The following is a 14,417-nucleotide window of genomic DNA, read 5'->3' as shown; positions in this document are numbered from 1 at the left end:
AACAACAACAGCAATGTTGTTGACCAGACTTATTTTGTGAACAAATTAGTCTTGATTGGCTGTGTTTGGTGGAGATGAGGGTAATTTTTTAAGAGAGAACAATATTATGTTTGAAATTGTCACAGAATGTAACTACTCATGAAGTGTGGCACTGCTTAGAGTTTGCTGCTAAAAGCACATGTACAATGCCTGTGTGACAATTGGGTATGAGAGATAAATTGTGTAGCCTGTAAAGCATATCACATTAACATAACCTCGGCCTGTACATGAGATCTGGTTAGTTTTCACTTGTGAATGGTTGCGGGGGGAGTATAAAGGAGGCCTAGCACCAACGGACATGATCTAAACCTGGGATAGGAGCCAGCACCCTGACATCAAAGGATAGATATTTTGTAGTCAATGCTTTTGCAATCAAAGAGGGAATGATGGAAAAATCTGTCCATGTTGAGCTATGGGGTATAAGAAGACTTATACATGGTTTAACTTAAATTTTAATGATCAGAGCAGCTTGTTCTCTGACCTTGCCAATATTCATTGTACATTGCCTTGGTTATTGAGGAAGGGAATGCATTTGAAAGTCAAAATGAAGTAACTGTGGTCCAGAGATCCAAGGTGAAACTAAGTGGCTATTGTATATGTTGATTTTAGACACATTCTTGTATTAGTGAAAACTTGAGTTTTCTCAACTGTATTGCACACTGGAACAAAACCCACAGGCAGGTGTGGTGTTTTCTCAGAATGTGATTACTGCTTGTATTTTGCTTAATTGTTGTGATCTTCCCTGTGTTGTGCCTGTGAGATGGCTTACGTTTTGTCCCTAGCCTGAGAGAGGAAATCTGTTTGAGGATTGAGCAGCAACACTGGCCTCACTGTGAAATGAGTCTAATTGCTGGGTTTACAGTGAGATGCTGTTGTCGTCTCCTCTGGACTTCCATGAAAAACTGATCTAGCTCATGTGACTATATGGGGACTACTGACGATGGGGGGAAAGACCCATCATCTTCCGGTCCCATGTGCCAATATGTCAGAAGGACTCATCGGTAAATGTTACTGTGCAACTGACTGCCCGTGAGCCCCTGGACTATACTGTGTGAAGAAGAATAGGCTGACTTCTGGACACAAGTCCAACTAGTGAGATTAACTCTTTTTTTTTTTCTTTGGAAAGACCTAATGGGTCCACCACTAACATCACTCAACATAACATGGAGTGGCAGACTGTTTGAACCCATGACCCCTGCAGTAGAAATGCAGAGTCCTAATCACTGGACTGCCAGGGAATTCCCAACAATAGTGTTTCTCTTTGACCCAGACCCACTCCTCCCCATGGGGGTGGCTCTGGGTTTGTGAAAACCAGGGGTGACCTCTCTGTATTGTATTTGTGGTATCTGGTTGCAGTGCCTTCTGCATACCTGACCCAGGGGATCGTGTGGAAGAGGGGTGGACCAAGATTGTAAGGGTTGTGCAGGGTGTCTAGGGGTGGAGTGTATGATCAGGCCACCCTAGATGGATGTTCTCTTGTTCTCTGTGCATCCCCTACCCAACCAGGTCCTGTTTCGCTTATATCCCACTCACGTGACTGACCTTCCTACATCCAGGCCTCAGCTGGTGATTGTTCTTATCAAAGGGGCTGGGAGGTGCATGCCCCTCTGCTGGTTTCCCTGGTAACGAATGAGCCCACCTGTCGTCAGTTCCCTTATACTTGGTAATTGCTCCTTCCCTATCCCCAGGAGGGAGCAAAGACTGACACCATGTCCTTCCTGCCATCCGCTGCATAACTTGGGTTGTCTCTCCAGGACCTTGCTTCAAAATGTGTAAGCTCCCCATCTGTTAAACCACTGATACCTCTGTTGTTGACTCTAGGTTCTTTCTTTGGTTTTGAAGTTGGGCAGACGCAGACATTGTAAGGCTGAGGGGTGCAGCCCAGCATTTTGTAATTCGATTTTTAAGTTTTTGAGGATCTGCCTTGCTATTTTTTCCACAATGGTTGTATCATTTTACATTTTCAACAACAGTGCACAAGGGTTCCAATTTCTCTACTTCCTTATCAACACTGGTTAATATTTTTCTCCAGCTAATTGGTGTGAGGTGGTATCATTGTGGTTTTGATTTGCATTTCTCTAGTGATTAGTGGGGAGAAGGAAATGGCACCCCACTCCAGTGCCCTTGCCTGGAAAATCCCATGGGTGGAGGAGCCTGGTAGGCTACAGTCCATTGGGTTGCTAAGAGTCAGAGATGACTGAGCAACTTCATTTTTACTTCTCACTTTCATTCATTGGAGAAGGAAATGGCAACCCACTCCAGTGTTATTGCTCGGAGAATCCCAGGGGCAGAGGAGCCTGGTTGGCTGCCATCTATGGGGTCGCACAGAGTTGGACACGACTGAAGTGACTTAGCAGCAGCAGCAGCGATTAGTGATGTCGAGCATATTTTCATGTGACCATTGTCTACTTGAATATCTTTTTTTTTTTTTGAGATGTATTTCCTTTTTGAGGCTCATCTATCTATCTCCATTGTATGGTCAGGCCACTCAAGATGGCTGCTCCCTTACTCTCTGTACATCCCCTGCCCGACCAGGGCCTGCTTCATCTGTGTCTTCTGCACCTGACTGACTTTCCTGTGTTCTTGCCTCAGGCTTCAACTGGTGATTGATCTGATCTAAGGGGTGGTGAGGGGCATTGCCCATCTACTGGTTTCCCTGGTAATTAATGAGCCCACCTGACGTCAATTTTCTTATAAGTGGTGATCTTTTCTTTCTGGGAGCAGAGACTGTTGCCAAGTCCTGCCCAATGTTCAGAACCTTGTTTCAGACTTGTGAGCTCCTCCGTACATTAAACCATTGAAATCTCTGTTGCTGACTCCAGGCTCTTTCTTTGGTCTTGAAGCTAGGCAAGTACAGGGCTTGTAGGCCTGTAGGGTGCAGCCCAACACTCTTTTTTAAATTAGGTTGGTTTCATTTGTTTTTGAGTTTTATGAATTCTCTATATGTTGTGAATATTAATACTTTATCAGATATATAATTTGAAAATATTTTCTTTCATATTCTGTGGGTTGCCTTTTTACTGCTAATACATGTGTGCTTAGCTGTGTTAGACTCTTTGCAACCCCATGAGACCATAGCTCATCGGGTGCCCCTGTCCATGGAATTTTCCAGGCAAGAATACTGGAGTGAGTTGCTACTTCCTCCATCCGGGGATCTTCCTGACCCAGGGACTGAACTTGCATCTCTTGCATTGGCAGGTGGATTCTTTACCACTGTGCTAGCTGGGAAGCCCATACTGCTAACACATAATGTCCTTTTAAAAAAGGTTTTTGTTTGCTTGGCTGCACCTCTCTTAGTTGCAGCCTGTGGGGTCTGTAGTTGTGGTGTGTGAACTCTTAGTTTTGGCATGTGAGGTCTACTTCCCTAACCAGAGGTTGAACCCCAGTTCCCTGCATTGGCAGTGCTGAGTCTTAGTCCCTGGACCACTAGGGAAGTCCCATATAGTATCTTTTCATGCGTAACATTTTTATGAAGCTCAGTTTGCATTTTTTCTTTTGTTGCCTGTGCCCTTGGTGTCATATCCAAGAAATCATTGCCAAATCCAGTGCAGGACATCTGACTTTTAATTACAGTTGCTACTTCTCTTTCCCTCACTGTCCACCAGGGGTCCACCAGGGTGGAGAATTTTCTATCTACTGAATCTATAAAACACATGTCATTACAGCTTAGATGTACTGTGCGTTCATGTGTGCTTATGTCACTTCAATTGTGTCTGACTCTTTGTCACCCCAAGGACTATATAGCCCACTGGGCTCCTCTGTCCATGGGGGTTCTCCAGACAAGAACACTGGAATGGGTTGCCATGCCCTTCTCCAGGGGATCTTCCCAATCCAGGGGTCGAACCCACTTCTCCTGCTTTGCAGGCAGTCTCCTGCATTGGCAGGCAGGTTCTTTATCTCGACCAGCACGGTAAGCGCGGCCGAGAGGAGCTACCCCACGTCCGAGGTCAGAGGCAGAAGCCGGGAGGACCCCATGCCCGAAGGGCGGCGGCCAAGAGGAGTTACCCCACGTTGGAGGTCAGGAAGGGCAGTGGTGAGGAGATACCCCTCATCCAAGGTAAGGAGCAATGGCTGCGCTTTGCTGGAGCAGCTGTGAAGAGATACCCCACGCTTAAGGTAAGAGAAACCCAAATAAGACGGTAGGTGTTGTAAGAGGGCATCAGAGGGCAGACACACTGAAACCATACTCACAGAAAACTAGTCAATCTAATCACACTAGGACCACAGCCTTGTCTAACTCAATGAAACTAAGCCATGCCCGTGGGGCAACCCAAGATGGGCGGGTCATGGTGGAGAGATCTGACAGAATGTGGTCCACTGGAGAAGGGAATGGCAAACCATTTCAGTATTATTGCCTTGGGAACCCCATGAACAGTAAGAAAAGGCAAAATGATAGGATATTGAAAGAGGAACTCCCCAGGTCAGTAGGCGCCCAATATGCTACTGGAGATCAGGGGAGAAATAACTCCAGAAAGAATGAAGGGATGGAGCCAAAGCAAAAAGAATACCCAGCTGTGGATGTGACTGGTGATAGAAGCAAGGTCCGATGCTGTAAAGAGCAATATTGCATAGGAACCTGGAATGTCAGGTCCATGAATCAAGGCAAATTGGAAGTGGTCAAACAAGAGATGGCAAGAGTGAATGTCGACATTCTAGGAATCAGTGAACTGAAATGGACTGGAATGGGTGAATTTAACTCAGATGACCATTATATCTACTACTGTGGGCAGGGATCCCTCAGAAGAAATGGAGTAGCCATCATGGTCAACAAAAGAGTCTGAAATGCAGTACTTGGATGCAATCTCAAAAATGACAGAATGATCTCTGTTCATTTCTAAGGCAAACCATTCAATATCATGGTAATCCAAGTCTATGCCCCAACCAGTAATGCTGAAGAAGCTGAAGTTGAACAGTTCTGTGAAGACCTACAAGACCTTTTAGAACTAACAACCAAAAAAGATGTCCTTTTCATTATAGGGGACTGGAATGCAAAAGTAGGAAGTCAAGAAACACCTGGAGTAACAGGCAAATTTGGCCTTGGAATATGGAATGAAGCAGGGCAAAGACTAATAGAGTTTTGCCAAGAAAATGCACTGGTCATAACAAACACCCTCTTCCAACAACACAAGAGAAGACTCTATACATGGACATCACCAGATGGTCAACACTGATATCAGATTGATTATATTCTTTGCAGCCAAAGATGGAGAAGCTCTATACAGTCAGCAAAAACAAGACCAGGAGCTGACTGTGGCTCAGACCATGAACTCCTTATTGCCAAATTCAGATTGAAATTGAAGAAAGTAGGGAAAACCACTAGACCATTCAGGTATGACCTAAATCAAATCCCTTATGATTATACAGTGGAAGTGAGAAATAGATTTAAGGGCCTAGATTTGATAGATAGAGTGCCTTATGAGCTATGGAATGAGGTTCATGACATTGTACAGGAGACAGGGATCAAGACCATCCCCATGGAAGAGAAATGCAAAAAAGCAAAACGGCTGTCTGGGGAGGCCTTACAAATAGCTGTGAAAAGAAGAGAAGCAAAAAGCAAAGGAAAAAAGGAAAGATAAAACATCTGAATGCAGAGTTCCAAAGAATAGCAACAAGAGATAAGAAAGCCTTCTTCAGCGATCAATGCAAAGAAATAGAGGAAAACAACAGAATGGGAAAGACTAGGGATCTCTTCAAGAAAATCAGAGATACCAAAGGAACATTTCATGCAAAGATAGGCTCGATAAAGGACAGAAATGGTATGGACCTAACAGAAGCAGAAGATATTAAGAAGGGATGGCAAGAATACACAGAAGAACTGTACAAAAAAGATCTTCAGGACCCAGATAATCACGATGGTGTGATCACTGACCTAGAGCCAGACAACCTGGAATGTGAAGTCAAGTGGGCCTTAGAAAGCATCACTACGAACCAAGCTAGTGGAGGTGATACAATTCCAGTTGAGCTATTCCAAATCCTGGAAGATGATGCTGTGAAAGTGCTGCACTCAATATGCCAGCAAATTTGGAAAACTCAGCAGTGGCCACAGGACTGGAAAAGGTCAGTTTTCATTCCAATCACTAAGAAAGGCAATGCCAAAGAATGCTCAAACTACCGCACAATTGCACTCATCTCACACACTAGTAAAGTAATGCTCAAAATTCTCCAAGCCAGGCTTCAGCAATATGTGAACCATGAACTTCCTGATGTTCAAGCTGGTTTTAGAAAAGGAAGAGGAACCAGATATCAAATTGCTAACATACGCTGGATCATGGAAAAAGCAAGAGAGTTCCAGAAAAACATCTATTTCTGCTTTATTGACTATGCCAAAGCCTTTGACTGTGTGGATCACAATAAACTGTGGAAAATTCTGAAAGAGATGGGAATACCAGACCACCTGATCCGCCTCTTGAGAAATCTGTATGCAGGTCAGGAAGCAACAGTTAGAACTGGACATGGGACAACAGACTGGTTCCAAATAGGAAAAGGAATATGTCAAGGCTATATATTGTCACCCTGCTTATTTAACTTATATGCAGAGTACATCATGGAAATGCTGGACTGGAAGAAACACAAGCTGGAATCAGGATTGCCGGGAGAAATATCAATAACCTCAGATATGCAGATGACATCACCCTTATGGCAGAAAGTGAAGAGGACCTAAAAAGCGAAGAGGAACTAAAAAGCCTCTTGATGAAAGTGAAAGTGGAGAGTAAAAAAGTTGGCTTAAAGCTCAACATTCAGAAAATGTTCATGGCATCTGGTCCCATCACTTCATGGGAAATAGATGGGGAAACAGGGGAAACAGTGTCAGACTTTATTTTTCTGGGCTCCAAAATCACTGCAGATGGTGACTGCAGCCATGAAATTAAAAGACGCTTACTCCTGGGAAGGAAAGTTATGACCAACCTAGATAGCATATTCAAAAGCAGAGATATTACTTTGCCAACAAAGGTTCATCTAGTCAAGGCTACGGTTTTTCCTGTGGTCATGTATGGATGTGAGAGTTGGACTGTGAAGAAGGCTGAGCACCAAAGAATTGATGCTTTTGAACTGTGGTGTTGGAGAAGACTCTTGAGAGTCCCTTGGATTGCAAGGAGATCCAACCAGTCCATTCTGAAGGAGATCAGCCCAGGGATTTCTTTGGAAGGAATGATGTTAAAGCTGAAACTCCAGTACTTTGGCCACCTCATGCAAAGAGTTGACTCATTGGAAAAGACTCTGATGCTGGGAGGGATTGGGGGCAAGAGGAGAAGGGGACGACAGAGGATGAGATGGCTGGATGGCATCACGGACTCGATGGACGTGAGTCTGAGTGAACTCCGGGAGTTGGTGATGGACAGGGAGGCCTGGCGTGCTGCAATTCCTTGGGTCGCAAAGAGTCAGACACGACTGAGCAACTGATCTGGTCTGATCTGATCTGATTCCTCTCTTTAACACCTCATCATTGTTACATCATCTTTATCTGATTTTATGAAAATATTTTTCGTCTGAAGAATAATCCCAGGTATTTTATTACTGTAATTGGTATCTCTTTTTAGCAGTTTTCCAGCATCTCAAAGGTATGTATTTCTGTTCTGATTGCTTATTCATGAATTTGTTAGAATGCACATACAGACTGCATCTCTGTGAACAGTTAGTTATTTTAAATATGTCAGAATTGTCCCTAGAAGATTTCCTAAATAAAAGCTGATTCCAATCAATTTACTTAAATTCATTCTGAATTACCTCAGACTCTGTCTTTAACGCATTCAATATTTATGCAATGCATCCTCATGAGTGTTTTAAATACATTGTTTGGAGACAGGATTGAGGCATTCCAAAATAATTAACACAGTGGGCAAAGATAACAAAATGACAAAACGGAAATAGAAGATGCAGATGTATAGTCATTTTCTGCGTGAAAAGTAACAGTCAGTTGAGAGTAAGTCTTTCTGGATTGGAGAGCTACAAACAGCAGCACATATGATGTTTGTGGGTTGCAGCTTTTTAGAGGATGGACAGAAGCCAGGATCATCACTGTGGTATATTTTATGATCTGGGTACAGTTATGCTTCTACAATTGATTAGAATTGTCCATGGAGAATGTTCTCTATTGCAATCCAAGGATTTCTTCAATGTTTCAGTTTCTCCAAAGGCCACTTGAAGGATAATGTGTTTTTAGAGGAGATGTATTTTCTTTTTTTTTTTTTTTTAAATTTTATTTTATTTTTAAACTTTACATAATTGTATTAGTTTTGACAAATATCAAAATGAAGAGGAGATGTATTTTCAAAAGTATCAGAAAAGAAGATTGATGTTTTACTAAGATGTCTGTATTATTCTCATTGCTTCTAATGTACTCTATTAGAAGCCAGTGGCATTTTTCTCTTCCTTATTTCTTTGGCTAGATTTAGGTTTCAGAAGTTGGACAGAATGGTGTAAAAATAGTTACTTCTGAAAGAAAAATCAAATATTTGCTTTTAAGAGGAAAGGGTTTAGGTTTTTACAGAATATGCTTAAATTGATTTTCACACTTATACAAGCATGGGAGCAATGATACTCCCAGGGAAATTGGACAGAGTGGGTATTGCGTGCAATATTAAGGGACGTACACAAAGGTTTTTAAGGAAATTTTAGAACTTACTTGACAATCATTTCACTCTGGGTGCAATATGTCTTGCAACCCAAACACTTGAAAGTGTGAGGTGCCCACAGCTCTTGCTCTCAAAAGCTATTTTGCTTCCAGAATGGTCCTTGTTTCTGCTAATTTGAACATTAGAAACAGCCTTGGGAGGGTTGTAAAGTGGTGAAGCTTGTCCTCAGAAACCAGAGAGGTACAAATGAGGTAGTCAGACTTTTCTGCTGTCAGGGGCTTCTGTCTTACCCTTCACTATCATTCCCAGGAAGCATCCTCAGAAAAGTCCCACTGAAGTAATAACCATTCCCGTCTGTGTGGTGGTGGTTTAGTCGCTCAGTTATGTCTGACTCCAGTAACGCCATGGACTGTAGCTTGCCAGGGTCTTCTGTCCATGGCATTTCCCAGGCAAGAATACTGGAGTGGGTAGCCATTTCCTTCTCTGGGGTATCTTCCTGACCCACGGATCGAATCCACATCTCCTGCATTGCAGATGGATTATTTACCATAGAAGCACCAGGGAAGCCTTCTTCTATGGGTGCTGAGCTATAAATCAAAGTGTGCATGCATTTGTATTTGGAGAGGTGGAAGTACTGCAGCACAAAGGAATGGAACACAAGCTCATCCCTCTCTGGACACAAAGATTTGGTATTTTTGGTGGGAGTAGCATGATGAGGTGGAGAAAGCAATGGCAACCAACTCCAGTACTCTTGCCTGGAAAATCCCATGGACGGAGGAGCCTAGTGGGCTGCAGTCCATGAGGTTGCAAAGAGTCAGACATGACTGAGCAACTTCACTTTCACTTTTCACTTTTGTGCATTGGAGAAGGAAATGGCAACTCACTCCAGTGTTCTTGCCTGGAGAATCCCAGGGACGGGGGAGCCTGGTGGGCTGCTGTCTATGGGGTCGCACAGAGTTGGACACGACTGAAGCGACTTAGCAGCAGCAGCAGCAGCATGATGAGGTGGGCTCTTAGACTATTGCCTACTGACATAAAATCCATCCCAAGGAGGAGTTTATTTCTAATTTATCACCTTAGACTTTTATTTACATCTTATTTCCTCTTTAGAGCTCCTTATCACTTTCTAAGCATTTTCACATATTTCATCAAAATTGAGAGAAAAAAAAATTGAGAAAACATTTGCTGTGGCACAGTAATGAAGATTGCTGCTTATCTTGCGATGGAGCCAACTACTCTGAGAGGAAGCCTGGGCAGGCATTACCTCTGTTCCTCACCTCTGTAGGGTAGGAAATGAGAGCTGAAGAGAGCTGATCAGATGTATTGTCCTAAAACCTTCCACTATGGAGCTGGATCACCAAATATAATACAGGGGTAAGAGATCGTGAGAGGAGAATAACCACCAAACTCCAAAGCTGCTTCTCTTGATACAGCAAGCCCAGCTTTTCTAATGCATATCTATTCCTTCTCTGGTAAAACTATGTTGTGAAAGGAAATAGAGCATATTTTCTGACAATACCCAGTTTAAGTAACACAGGTAAAGGCGCACAGTTGTGATATACTGCCCACAATTAGCCTGTCTTTGTATTGCAATTAGAAAATCTTATTTGAAAGTTCAGTTGAAGATATTGGTATCTTTTATTGAAATGACTATTAGACATTTTTATGTGGCATCAATTTCAGGAACTTAAAGCAGAATGCAATGACCTGTTTCTAGTACAGAATTCAGTGGAAAGACAGCTATGATGTTGAGGCAGATAATGTTTGGTTAATGAAGATTTCTGTTGGCTACGGATTATTTTATAATTGTGCTGTGCAGTTTTTTTTTTTAATGGACTAAAACGCAAACTTTATTGAGATTTCACCAATATTCCACTAATATTCTTTTTCATGTTTTAGGACCCAACTCAGAATTTAGTCATCATGTCTTTTTAGTCTCTATTTGTGAACTTCTGTTTTTCACAACTTTGACAGTTTTCAAGAGTACTGGTCAGGTGTTTTGTACAATATCCTCAAACTAGGTTTGCCTTATTATTTTTTTTCCTCATGATTATACTGGGGTTATATAGGTTTGGGGGTAAAATAGGAGACAGGTAGCATGCCCTCCTTATCACATCATATCAAGGTTGCATGCTATCAACAAGCCTTGTCACTGGTGATGTTAACTTGATAACTGGTTAAGGTTATCAAGATTAACAAGATTTCTCCATGGTTCAGTTACTATTTGCCCTCTCTATTCTTTGGGAATGAGTTACTATGTTCTGTACGTATTCAAGGGAAGGGGAAATTTTAGATTTTAAAGGTTAAAAGAAAATAGTCTTCAAAATACCCATATTTATCTGTCTGTCTATATCTATCATCTATCAATCAATCAGTCTCCTTTCTATTTATCTTTATTCTTGGCTCAATGCACCGATCAGCACTGCAGTGAAATAGCTAGCAATGTGAGACCCAGATGGCTATCAGAGTGGAGCTTCTGAGTGCTAACTGTTGCTTTTACATGGCAAGGAAATTACTAATGACTGAAAAATGATTTAAAAATTGTAAGGCAGAATAAGAGATCAACTGAAGATGTTGAATATATTAACTACATAAAAATTGTTTACAAATACTGCCTATGATCTAGATAAAGGTTTTGCTGGGAAGTTTTGTTGTTCCAATTCAAACTTTCTCTTCTGTAATCTAAACTCATTTTATGTGTTGCTGGTCCACTTTGGTTAGAACTTACACATCCAAATAAATTTCCCTTTACAATTGCAAGCCATAATGGAAACATGATTATGAGACATGAAACCTAACAATAAATAAAATAATTACATACAATTTGAGGGGTTAAATAGAGTGATGTGGTTAGTGGAACATGCACCAATTCTGATGTATTGCCATGAGAAACTTTGGAAGAATCTCCTTTTTCTGATGGTCTTTGGTGTTTTTCTTTTATGGCAGTCAACATTACTCAGTGTTACTAGCCATCTCACTTGCAGGAATTATTTGGTTATTTCATAAGCTCTATTCCCCTCTGAAAAGTTGGTGCCTTCCAGGCTGTTTGGGAGAACGGGCCATTGGCTGTAGGGAGTCCACAACCGGCTAGAGCAGTCCACATCCTGCAAGGTGCAGTGTTCTGATGCCAAGAGCCAGGTGTGCTTGGATGAAAGTTCAGAAATAAAATTCGTCTTAGATCAGCCCTGCGATCCTCGAATCATTAAAAACTGCTTCCAGTACAACTGGAATCAAGGGTACAATCATTCACTTGTTTTTAATGGACAGGCATGGCATCTACAGGATTTAACAAGTCTGAATAAAACCAAGAACAGACAAATAATAAAAATAAGTAAGGAAACACAGATTTCAGGATTCAAAGAACTATTAATTAGGAGGAGGTGCTGTAATTCTGCTTATCCAAACTTGGATTGATTTATAATCCATTATGTTCTCCAGGAAGTCTCCATAAAGAGACACAGTACTTGTGAAAATTCACTCAAGTGCTTTTAAGAAATATTTTCTGAATCACAGGCCAGTTAACAGTAACAGTAAAATTTTAAGCATCTATTCAGATGTGGCTGTTGGGGCCCAAAGCTTGACCTTGGGTAGGACTGGACCCAAGATCTGAATAGCACCCCAAGGTCTTTCTCAAATTGACATGCAAAAGACTTGGGGCAGAAATTTCAGACAAAGAAGAATCTTTGAAATCTCATTTAAAGTCCTCAAATTTGAAGCACTTAATTTTTCTGAAATAGGACAGAATGCTCTGTAATGAAAAAAGTTAACTGAGCTTGAAACTGTGGCAATAACTCTTTCCAGAAGTCTCTGTAGCCATCCTCTATTACTAAAACAGGCTTTCAGAATAACCTGGAATCAACTATCATTCTGAGCATTTTGGGGGAATCTTAAAATTCAAAAAATTTATCTCCTCATCTCTTTCAGATTTAGAGCTTAGATTTCTGAAAGCAGAAAATCAGTGCTAATCTACGGGCTCAATATATATCTTTGAAGCTAAGTTCTATTTTGGTAATAGTAAAAAGATTTAAAACTTAAATCAGGTTTTTCTTTATAAGAAGCTAGTTTGTCTAGTCAAGGCTATGGTTTTTCCTGTGGTCATGTATGGATGTGAGAGTTGGACTGGGAAGAAGGCTGAGCGCCGAAGAATTGATGCTTTTGAACTGTGGTGTTGGAGAAGACTCTTGAGAGTCCCTTGGACAGCAAGGAGATCCAACCAGTCCATTCTGAAGGAGATCAGCCCTGGGATTTCTTTGGAAGGAATGATGCTAAAGCTGAAACTCCAATACTTTGGCCACTTCATGCGAAGAGTTGACTCATTGGAAAAGACTCTGATGCTGGGAGGGATTGGGGGCAGGAGGAGAAGGGGACAACAGAGGATGAGATGGCTGGATGGCATCACTGACTCGATGGACATGAGTCTGGGTGAACTCCAGGAGTTGGTGATGGACAGGGAGGCCTGGCGTGCTGCAATTCCTGGGGTTGCAAAGAGTTGGACACGACTGATCTGATCATGAAATAATGCTTGTATATTCATTTGGAATTATTTCTGAAAGAGAGAAGTTACTGTCAGTTCATATTTTTCAAACATATGGAGTTCCTGTTTGGTGAGCCTTTTCACTGTGAATAGTTACAAGCAGTGATGGAGGAAAGAAAGGAGTCTAGTGAGAGAAGAGAAAAACTTTAGGCTAGTTATACAGAGTGATTTAAGCCAAAAACAGAAAAAATAAATATCTTATTTCATGCATATATACAGAATCTAGAAAAGTGGTACTGACGAGCCTAGGGCTTCTCTAGTGGCTTAGTGGTAAAGAATCCACCTGACAATGCAGGAGATGTGGGTTTGATCCCTGGGTCAGGAAGATCCCCTGGAGAAGGAAATGGCAACCAAATACCTCAATTTTTGTGTGTGAGTACTGTAATATCCTGTAAATATATCCTAAGCAGGTTTGTTTTCAGCACTGATGGAAAGCACCAGTGTTGACTTTGTTTTTTAAGTTGCCAACAGTTGTATGTTTGCTGGTTATTTATGATCTGAAATAATATATATCTTCTTCTAAGAAGACATTTTGTTACATAAGGATGACTTTTTTATACAACAGAATAAATTATGGCATTTCTATTGGAAAAAAAAAAAAAAGGCCCGTGTTCTTGCCTGGGAAACTCCATGGACAGAAGAGCCTGGTGGGCTACAGTCCATGGGGTTGAAGAGTTGGACACAACTTAGCAACTAAATAACAACAACAGATGAACCGGTTGTGGCGAAGGAATAGAGAAGCAGATGTAGAGGGCAGACTTGTGGACACAGAGTGGGAAAGGACAGAGTGGGACGAATTGAGAGTAGCATTGACATATATCCATTACCACATGTGAAACAGATGGGGGGAGCTGCTGTATAACACGGGGCGCCCAGCCCGCTGCTCTGAAACCTAGAGCAGGGAGACGGGTAGGTGGAGGCAGGAGGGAGGGAGGCTCACGTACATATACTTATACCTGATTCAAGTTGTTGTATGGCAGAAACCAACACAACGTTGTAAAGCAATTCTCCTCCTATTTAAAAAAAGAGAAACTTCAGGTGAAAAAGTTTTTATGATGATTTGAAATTTTAACATACTTGTAATACCCAAGATCCACTGCTATATAAAAATATTCCATAGTCTTCATCATAATAAAGCTACCACTCAGTTTTCAGTATGCTTCCCTTTGTTGACAGGTGACAGGACGATCAGGCAAGTCCGTGTTCTTGGTTGAGCCTGAGAGTATTTGCCATCTCTAGAAAAGGAGGTGTCAGGTGAACTTGTAAAGTAA

This window comes from Bos indicus, chromosome 9 (assembly GCF_029378745.1).
Source record: "Bos indicus isolate NIAB-ARS_2022 breed Sahiwal x Tharparkar chromosome 9, NIAB-ARS_B.indTharparkar_mat_pri_1.0, whole genome shotgun sequence".
In the NCBI taxonomy this organism is placed as follows: Eukaryota; Metazoa; Chordata; class Mammalia; order Artiodactyla; family Bovidae; genus Bos; species Bos indicus.
The sequence above is the reverse complement of the archived record's forward strand: the minus strand, read 5'-3'. Positions refer to the sequence as shown.